Source organism: Alligator sinensis, unplaced genomic scaffold (assembly GCF_000455745.1).
Source record: "Alligator sinensis unplaced genomic scaffold, ASM45574v1 scaffold320_1, whole genome shotgun sequence".
Classification (NCBI taxonomy): Eukaryota; Metazoa; Chordata; order Crocodylia; family Alligatoridae; genus Alligator; species Alligator sinensis.
In genome coordinates, this window is record NW_005842249.1 from 524199 (window position 1) to 530221 (window position 6023).

The window sequence follows — 6023 nt, forward strand, 5'->3', positions numbered from 1 at the left end:
CTGACCCTGGTCTCTTCCCTTCCCCTGCCTATGGAACCGGTGCCCATCCCAGGAATGTGCGGGGAGCAGATGTGGCTCTGACCTGGGCCCCAGCCCTTCGCTGTCACTGTCCCATGGTCCTGGCCCTAGCCCTGGCCCTGACCCTACTGTTGTGGAAACACACGCAGCATACTTTTGGGTCAGGTCAGCAGAAGCTTTTATTCAAAAGAAACTACAGCTGTAGGGTGGACTCCAAAGTGACATGGATTTCCCAAGCACTTGGAAGGGGTTCCCCCACAAGAGCAAAATCAGGAGGCTTATATACATTTTAGCAGTCGCTTACAACTCAGTGATCATATAGTGAAATTAGCATGAAAAGCGGCTATAATATTACTTCATTACTTCTTTGCTGTAATCAGGATGGGAACTTATGGGGGAGGCGAGGTTAGTTCACAAACCTCCTTCTTGCACCTGGAAATCAGAGTTGTACATACTTTTTGCTATCTTCAAGGCCGTGGTGAGTGAAGCAGTTGCAGAGGAGTTACAAAGAACAAACACTTTCTCTTATCTGTTCTACTATACAGAGCCAGCAATTCTCCACAAAGCAGTTATATCATCTTATAACTCAAATGATCAAAGTTTAAGGCATTTATTTTTTCTGATTCCACACTGCTTACCCATCCTGCTTTCAGACACTGCTCCCTGCCTCCCGCAGACCCATCCCTTCTGCCTGGCCAAGCACACCCTGCCTAAAGGGGTCCTAGGCTGTCCTGCATGGAGACCCCGCATACCCACCCACTCTGTCCAGTGCCTCCAGTGGTGGGTGCAAGGCAGATGGGCCTGGGGACAGATAGGATCAATTGGCATCTCCCCAGCCCACCTTCCCCTCACCATGCTGAACAGTGTAAACATCTGTGATGGGGGGGCAAGGCTGGGTCAGCACCCTGCTCTCCCTCCCCTCCCACCCCCTCAGCCCTCAATAGATCACCAAAACTCCTTAAGTGGCCCTCCAGCCCAAATAATTGCCCACCCCTGCATTAAAGCCAGTTTATGGTGTAATAATATATGTGGAATATCTTTGTGGCTCATTTGTATCATGCCTTAAATTGAACATGTGGCAGGTTGGGGCTGACTCATAATGGATCCCAGTACTCAGCTGAATGTTGGTTTCTGGCTTAGGTCAGTTCCAGGGTCTGGGACACAGCCATCCCCTACCCGGTCAGTGAGATTCGGCTTTCTTTTTGGGCATGAGCAGAACTTGCCTGGCTCTGAGGAATACCTCAGATGTGGTCATGAAGTTTTGATGTTTGTGCCAGTGTCCCATTTTGGATAGGAGCTGGTCACAACCAATGTTCCTGGTTGGTGCAATGTTTCCTGTTAGTGCTGGATAGCCTTCATGAGTTGTGCTCTAGCAGTTGCTCGGCATTTTCCTTGTCCCTGTTGTAAGCATTTGTTGCTGCACTGCTTGTACTTTAACAACCCAACAAAAGCGTGCATGTAAACGGTGACATATTTAATGTCACAACTGGCAGCATATGAAATCTAAACTGTTCTTTTTCCAGTGGGAGCCATTGTGCATGGGTGTGGAGTGGAGATGTGTGCAAGGGGATGCTGGTGAGTCAGAGAGAGGGGGAGTGCATGGAAATATGGCATCCATGTCCTACTGCTCCCTACTCCAGTGTTGTCCATAGCTGCATTTACTGCTGCCTTGGGACCTGCATGTCCTCTCTGCACCCCGGTCCTGCCTCCTCTAGTCCAGTGGCTGCTTGTGCCATTGCATCACTAGACTGTAGCTTTGAGTGCAGGACAAGGGGCTATCTTCCTTTGCTCTCTTCTTCTTGCCTCTAATACGCCATATTGCTTAATAGGGATCTCCTTGCACTGTGGTAACTGATTTAATTAAATAAGGAACAGTAGCTAGGTACAAGAGGGGTGGTGTTCAGTAATAGATCAGTGGCCCAGACACAATAGAAGAAGTATACTGTATGCTTATTGGGACAGTACAACTTTTCTTTCAGGATGATGTGGGAAATGGGACTTCTAAGGCCAGTAAAGATGGGAGAGGAACTAAATGGTTGCAATCCATGAGGATAATGAATAAAGAATATTTAACCTTTTGCAGGCATCCATGATCCTGGAAGACCCACCCACCAGAAGGATCACAAGGTGACAGATAACAGTGTTTATTTTTACCGGGCCTAAAAGCCACTTGGGTATGTATTCAATGAGAGTCTCTTTACTAGTTTTGTTGCTTCTCTGTCACCATTTCTTACCCCCTCCCCCGGCAAGAGGTTCTGGCAGAAGGTATAGCCAGATGTAACAATTGTGTTGATACCAAATGATACCAACACAAGCTATTTAAGATGCACTTGCCTGCCTGATTCTATACCAATGTAGGCAAGCCACACTAACTTTAACCCTATTTGTCCATAACCTGAGAGGCAAGTGCATGTATCATATTATGTTGACTGGGAAAAAAGAAGGCTCCTTCAAATGTTCTCTGAAACAGGAGCCCAGGGACCAGAAAGCCACGGTGCCATCCCAATGGGTGGGCTTCGCTAGCTTCATACCATGGCATCAAGAACACTGACTTTTGCCACATCCAGGGTGTGGTGTTTTTCTGGTCTTGCTGGCATGGCATATTGCAGGGTATGCTGCAGCAGACAGGATTTGGGTCTTTCCTCTGTGCATCCAGTGCACACATATCTGCAGAGGAGATGGAAATTTCAGAACCCCCCCCACCAAGAAATCCAGCATTTATGGTCCATGCTATCTAGAAAGTCCTTAAACAAAGCCTGCAAACCCATGCAAGTCTGTGGGACTTCAGATGTATCTTGGCACTATATGTGTGCGGATCCTGACGTGCATTTTACTACCCCACAAAAACAGGACCATAAAATAATTCATTAGGGTTTTGACATGTCCTAGTAACTAGTCTGACTGAGTTAGGGTGTGGAGAGAAGTAACATATGAAACATTTAACCCCTCTTGCAGATGACACCAAGCTGGGGGAAGTAGTAAATACGCTGGAGGGTAGGGCGAGGATTCAGAGTGACCTAGACAAATTGGAGGATTGGGCCAAAAGAAATCTTATGAGGTACAACAAGGACAAGTGCAAAGTCCTGCACTTAGGATGGAACAATCCCATGCACCAGTACAGGCTGGGGGCTGACTGGCTGGGCAGCAGCTCTGCAGAAAAGGACTTGGGGGTTACAGTGCACAATAAACTGAATATGAGCAAACAGTGTGCCCTTGTTGCAAAGAAGGCTAATGGCATACTGGACTGCACTGTTAGGTGTGATGCCAGTAGGTCAAGGGAAGTGATTATTTCCCTCTATTCAGCACCGGTGAGGACACATCTGGTGTACTGTGTTCAATTTTTGCCGCCCCCCCCGCTTTACAGAAAGGAAGTGGACAAGTTGGAGAGAGTCTAGCAGAGGGCAACAAAAATGGTGAGGGGACTGAGGGACATGACTTATGAGGAGAGGCTGAGGGAACTGGGCTTATTTAATCTAGAGAAGAGGAGACTGAGAGGGGATTTAATAGCAGCCTTCATCTGAGGGGAGGTTCAAACGAGGGTGGAGCTAGACTGTTCTCAGTGGTGGCAGATGACAGAATAAGGATCAATGGTCTCAAGTTGCAGCAAGGGAAGTTTAGGTTAGATAGTAGGAAGGATTTTCTCACTAGGAGGGTAATAAAACACTGGAACAGGTTACCCAGAGAGGTGGTGGAAGCTCCATCCTTGGAGGTTTTTTAAGAACCAGATAGACAGAGCTTTGGCTGGGATGATCTAGTTGGGGATGGTCCTGCTTTGAGCAGGGGGTTGGATGAGATGATCTCCTGAGGTCCCTCCCAACCCTCATTTTCTATGATTCTGTGAAAGAACCAGCTGGAAACATGTACATTAGGGCTGTGCAAAACAGCACCATTCCACTTCGACTTCCATTTCAACATTTCAATGGAACACTGTTTTGTTTTGAGTTTCGTTTAGTTTCAAAATCACTGTTCCATTTAATTTTGTCAAATGTTTTGCTGTTTTGATGCTATTTCTATGTATCGCCCAGAGGCTATAATGGGGAAGCATGAAACTGCCTATAACTTTATCATTTCTAGCCTGATTTGGATGGAACTTACAGGGGTGGTAGCCCCTTCTGAGGGCATGAAGCAAGTCAGTTTTCAAGGAGATATAGGTTCAGAGGTTTCTGGGAAACTGCACCTCAAGATGCTGACAAGCAAAACTGTCACTTGCCGGCAGCGGCAGTCTACTGTCAGCTGGCAGGCAAATCTGGGGGTTTACACCCCCGGGAGGGCTGTGGGGCTACACTGGACTCCTCCCGGGGGTGCGGCCTCTGATCTGCCTGCCAAATGACAGGAGGCTGCTTCTGCTGCCTAGGACCGGTGCTGGAAGATTAGTGCTGCCGCTGGCCCCAGCCGGCAGGAGCAGCCTCCTGTGATCCGGCAAGCAGATCGGGGGCCCGCATCCCTGGGAGGGCTGTGGCTCTCTGCCAGACTCCTCCCGGGGGTGCAGGCAAGCCCCCAATCTACCTGCTGGATCAGAGGAGGCTGCTGCTGCCAGCTGGGACCGATGCTGGGCACAGCCCGCATCCAGCGCTTGGAAGATTGGTGCTGCCACTGACCCCAGCTGGCAGCAACAGCATGCTGTCATCCGACATGTGGGTCTGGGGGCCCGCACTCCTGAGCGGGCTGGGGGTCATGCCAGAATCCTCCCAGGTGGTGCAGACCCCAGATCTGTGCCAGATGACAGGAGACTGCTGCTGCCAGCTGGGACCGGGGCTGAAGCCAAGCCTGGCTTTGAAACTCAAAATGTTTCAAAGCTTTCCAAATGTTTGAGTGCCCTTGTTTCATTTCAAAGCTATTTTGAAGACTTTTGTTTCATTTTGATTTTGCTGTTTTGAGCGCGAAACAAATTGAAACAGCTTCAAAATGAAACACCCAGCAAAATTTCATATGGCCCTAATGTACGTGTCCTTGGAAACATTTCCAAAAGTAGTTGAAGCCTTCCAAAATATTTTCTCTTTAAATGAGGTGCTGTTTTGAAGTGTTGAAGTTTTTGTTGTTTATGCATGGAGGAGAGGAGAGCAGGCTGGACAGTCTGTAGTTTGTTAGTCAGCTGCTGCATCTGACTCTCCGGACCTGGCTGCTTCAGTACTCCCATCCTGCTTTTCAGCCCCAGTCCCCTCTACCTCTCCACTCCCTTGAGAGGGAGATGGAATTGTGGCTGGAGAGAGAATCCTGGTACTTGAATGAATTTCACTTGGAAGCCTTTCAAAAGTTATTTTGATGTGCACTCTTAAAGTGCAATTGCTCTGTCTTGACTGGTGTGTTAAAGGATTTTAATTAGATCCAGGCAGCAGATCTAACAAGATCCCTTTTATAGCCTGGATTTTTGTCTCTGTGACAATGTTATGGGTGTAAGGTGTACATGTAAATGGATAGTTAAAGCAGTGCAAAAACCCTAGGTTGAAATTCAGGTTTGGGGAGGTTTTTGTTGTTGCTGTTGTTTGTTTTTGGTATAGTTTAAGTCAACTGGTCTAGGTCAGTGAATCTCAAACAGGGGGCCACAACAAGATAAACACAAATATTTTAAATAGGACTCCACAGTGTTGAAAGCATTCAGACTTGCCATACTCTCTGAGGGTGCAGACAGAAGTGCAGCTCCCCAGTCTAACTCGTGGCACTTCACAGGAAGTCCCAGCAGTTAGACAGCCTTCACAAATCAAAAGATGTTACTTGTTGGGTCAGGAGTGTGGGGGATCAAGCTCCAATTTCAAGCCAATCCAGGAAGAGAGGCTGCATCTCTATAGCCTCTTCCTTTAGCCCCTCCCCGCCCCCCATCCCCCTGGTACTGTCTCAGGATGGAAGGGGGAGAAGGCAGGGGAGGGAGCTCTGTTTGGGGATTTCCCCAGCCTGCTCTGGATTTGTGGGGGGAGGGTTGGAGGCCGCCCACCATGGGAGTGGGCTCCAATCCTCCCACCCCACCCTCCAGTGCCAGCTGGGCAACCCCCAGACTGAGCTCCCTCTTT

The 6023-nt window shown here is 48.5% G+C and overlaps 1 long non-coding RNA gene across 1 annotated transcript in view; it reads left to right on the forward strand.

Annotated features, from left to right (window-relative positions):
- Positions 1 to 6023, forward strand: part of LOC102377578 — a 74782-nt gene that overhangs the window by 58736 nt on the left and 10023 nt on the right. The window contains exon 3 of the long non-coding RNA XR_324303.2: positions 2102 to 2192. This is a non-coding gene — a long non-coding RNA (uncharacterized LOC102377578). The remainder of the gene's footprint in view (positions 1 to 2101; positions 2193 to 6023) is intronic.